General features: G+C 42.0%; 1 pseudogene; it reads right to left on the bottom strand.

Moving 5' to 3' along the window:
* Nucleotides 1–3,631: 3,631 nt before the first annotated feature.
* Nucleotides 3,632–3,749, bottom strand: LOC136638172 (5S ribosomal RNA; annotated as a pseudogene).
* Nucleotides 3,750–4,379: the final 630 nt, after the last annotated feature.

The raw sequence follows: 4,379 nt of genomic DNA, 5'->3' as shown, positions 1-4,379 counted from the left end.
ACCTGATAACAAGAGACCTGCATCCTGGTGCCCTCCCTTGCATCTGACATAGCCCATTTCTAAAATCAGAAGGTTGCACATACGCATCATGGCTTGTAACCTGTAATGGATTTTTCCTCCAGAAACTTGTCCAATCCCCTTTTAAAGGTATCCAGGCCAGATGCTATCACCACATCCTGTGGCAAGGAGTTCCACAGACCAACCACACGCTGAGTAAAGAAATATTTTCTTTTGTCTGTCCTAACCCTCCCAACACTCAATTTTAGTGGATGTCCCCTGGTTCTGGTGTTATGTGAGAGTGTAAAGAGCATCTCCCTATCCACTCTGTCCATCCCCTTGCATAATTTTGTATGTCTCAATCATGTCCCCCCTCAGGCGCCTCTTTTCTAGGCTGAAGAGGCCCAAACGCCGTAGCCTTTCCTCATAAGGAAGGTGCCCCAGCCCCGTAATCATCTTAGTCGCTCTCTTTTGCATCTTTTCCATTTCTACTATGACCTTTTTGAGATGCGGCGACCAGAACTGGACACAATACTCCAGGTGTGGCCTTACCATTGATTTGTACAACGGCATTATAATATTAGCCGTTTTGTTCTCAATACCTTTTCTAATGATCCCAAGCATAGAAGCATTGGCCTTCTTTACTGCCACCGCACATTGGGTCAACACTTTCATCGATTTTTCCACACCCCCCCCTCAAGATCTCTCTCCTGATCTGTCACAGACAGCTCAGAACCCATCAGCCTAAGTTTTTTTGCCCAATGTGCATGACTTTACACTTACTTACATTGAAGTGCATCTGCCATTTTGCTGCCCATTCTGCCAGTTTGGAGAGATCCTTCTGGAGCTCCTCACAATCACTTCTGGTCTTCACCACTCAGAAATGTTTGGTGTCATCTGCAAACTTAGCCACCTCACTGCTCAACCCTGTCTCCAGGTCATTTATGAAGAGGTTGAAAAGCACCAGTCCCAGGACAGATCCTTGGGGCACACCGTGTTTCACTTCTCTCCATTGTGAAAATTGCCCATTGACACCCACTCTCTGTTTCCTGGTCTTCAACCAGATCTCAATCCAGGAGAGGATCTGTCCTCTAATTCCCTGACTGTGGAGTTTTTTCAGTAGCCTTTGGTGAGGGACCGTGTCAAACGCCTTCTGAAAGTCCAGATATATAATGTCCGTTAGTTCTCCTGCATCCACATGCCTGTTGACCTTTTCAAAGAATTCTAAAAGGTTTGTGAGGCAAGACTTACCCTTACAGAAGCCATGCTGACTCTCCCTTAGCAAGGCCTGTTCGTCTATGTGTTTTGAGATCCTATCTTTGATGAGGCATTCCACCATCTTACCCGGTATGGATGTTAGGCTGACCAGCCTATAGTTTCCCGGGTCCCCCCTCTTTCCCTTTTTAAAAATAGGCGTGACATTTGCTATCCTCCAATCTTCTGGCACCGTGGCCGTTTTGAGGGACAAGTTGCATACCTTAGTCAAGAGATCTGCAACTTCATTCTTCAATTCCTTAATAACTCTTGGGTGGATGCCATCAGGGCCCGGTGCCTTATTGATCTTTAATTTATCAATGAGGTCTGAAACATCTTCTCTTTTAACCTCTGTCTGACTTAATTCCTTGGTCAGAAGGGGCTGTTTGGGCAGTGGTATCTGCCCGAGGTCTTCTGCCGTGAAGACAGATGCAAAGAACTCATTTAATTTCTCTGCCATCTCTAAGTCTCCTTTTATCTCCCCTTTCCCTCCCTCACCATCCAGAGGGCCAACCGCTCCTCTGGCAGTTTTCCTGCTTCTAACATATTTGAAGAAGCTTTTATTATTCCCCTTAATGCTGCTGGCCATGTGTTCCTCATAGTCTCGCTTGGCCTCCCATATCACCTTCTTACATTTCTTTTGCCACAGTTTATGTTCCTTTTTATTCTCCTCATTAGGGCAAGTCTTCCATTTACGGAAGGAAGCTTTCTTGCCCTTTATGGCCTCTCTAACTTGGCTGGTTAGCCATGCGGGCACCCTCCTGGACTTAGTTGAGCCCTTCTTCCTTTGCGGTATACACTTCCGCTGGGAAGTGGATTTGAGCAACCTCCATGCTCTCTGTAGAGACTGGACTCTTTTTACCTTCCCTTTCAACCTCCTTCTAACCAGCCTCCTCGTTTGAGGCAAGTCCACCCGTTGGAAGTCAAGGGTTTTTGTGAGAGATTTGCCCGGTATTCTTTACCCGACGTGCATGTCGAAACGGATCGCAGCATGATCACTGTTCCCCAATGGCTCAGTAACATTGACATCTCTAACCAGGTCCTGAGTACCACACAATTGGAGTGAAGATTTGCATACATGAAACAGACATCTCTTCCCACATGACTTCCCATCTTCTCAAATACAATACTTTTCAAATGAGCCTACCCACATATTGGACTGCAGGCTACCAAGTGATGAGACATCAAGTGATGTACGGGCATATGTGAATCATTTCTTACATAAAGTAGAACAGGAACAAAAAAAAGTAAAAAAAAATATTTGAGAATATCATTAATAAGGTTTATGTTTTCAGGGCACTTTTTATATTACAGGACCACGTTAAACCTTTCTAAAATTAAATGAACAGATGTTTTTTGTATATAGTTACATGTAAAGGGGAAACATGTATTTAGATATCACCAGGAGAATGTATTAGCCAAAACCTCATCTGACATCTTTTCTAACAGGAAAATTTTCAAAAGAAAATTCACCAAGTGAAACAGTTCAGGGGAAGTTTCATTAATTATACTTGTAAATTGCATTATTCTAAGATTTATTAGAACAAGAAAACCCCCTAAAGTTCTGAAGAAACATTACCCTAACATGCCTGTAACTCAAGTTGTGTTTAATGAGAGGTGCTCTTGCCTCTGCCATGAGGGTTCTTGTCCAATGAGTGATGGCTGCAAAAGAGGTCACATGCATATTCATCACATTTGGCATGCACTTGTAAACTGGTCTTAATAGGCCATGACAGCAGAAGTTGTGTCAGGCAAATGCAACTGCACATGTGCTCATTCCCTCAACTTGGCATATTTAGGTATGAATGCTCTGGTATCTACGAATGAAATATTAGCTTGTTATGAGCATCAGTTGCTGATGCTCAGTGGCAACTAAACAAGAGTGACGACTCCCTCTGAAACACATGCAGAGCAAGAAATGACTTATTCGAGTTTGAGGGTAATACAAAATTATATAGTAATATTTCTATTTTCCACCCTTATCTATCATAGAGAATATTGCAAAGGAAAAATAGAGACTGAAGAAAGTCTGCTACTGCCACATTGTTAAAACTGCTCAGAAGAATCCTGAATGAAAAATGGAATTTTTTATGACATTATGTCATAATATGTCAATGGAACTCCCATATTAAGAGGCAGATGATGGTGATAATATGTATTATTTCTTTTTCACATTTTTATACCGCCCGTCCTCCAAAGAACTGAGGGTGGTGTACACAGCTGCTTCCCTCCTTCTCGTCCTCACAACAACCCTGTGAGGTAGGTGAAGCTGAGAGAAAGTGACTGGCCCAAGGTCACCTAGGAAGCTTTGTGGCTGAAGGGGGATTTGAACCTGGACTATCCAGGTCTAAGTCCACCTCCCAAACCACTACACCACCCTGGCTCTCAAAGCCGATATTCCCAGGCAGTCTCCCATCCAAGTACTAACCAGGCCTGACTCTGCTTAGCTTCCGAGATCAGATGAGATCCGGCGCTTTCAGAGTAGTATGGCCATAGACCATAATCAAAGGGAGTTTGGTTGCCATCACACTCTACATGTGAGATATCCTAGAGATATCTATCTGGGCAGAAAGCTGAACAAAACAGACCTCACTTTGATCCTTCTTTTTTTTTTTTTAATACGCACTAGGAGGTATAAAAATCATCATCATCATCAATGCACATGATGCTTTACAAAGAATAAGAAGGAAATAACCTGGTGACATTAAGGTTTTAAGATTAAATTGTACCAGGACAACGTTTCTTAGGTTGAAGAGTCATGTTTGTATGTTCTTTGTTAACTATCACAAATATATTTACAACATTTACAACCTTCTCATCATGGAATATATGAGATCAGATTATGATCACTGGATATAATTCAAGATTTAAGTCCTATGATTTAGGCTTTTGAATCCAATTGATTCAATGGGAAAGATTTTAACATATGCATAACTCTTTTGTTAAAAATAAACTTTTGGGCCTAAAAGTAGTCGGTTGTGGTGGATTGTGTCCAAGTTCACTTTTATATTATTATTATAGAAATGGAAAGTTTATAAATTATCCAGAAACCGTAGAAGCAGAGCTTTCTAAATGCAAGAGTAGATCTTGATACTTGACTCAAAACTTGACAGTTGTTTTTGACCAAT

Source organism: Tiliqua scincoides, chromosome 1 (genome assembly GCF_035046505.1).
Source record: "Tiliqua scincoides isolate rTilSci1 chromosome 1, rTilSci1.hap2, whole genome shotgun sequence".
NCBI lineage: Eukaryota > Metazoa > Chordata > Lepidosauria > Squamata > Scincidae > Tiliqua > Tiliqua scincoides.
Note: the sequence above shows the minus strand (reverse complement) of the source record. Positions and strands in the feature narration are given on the sequence as shown.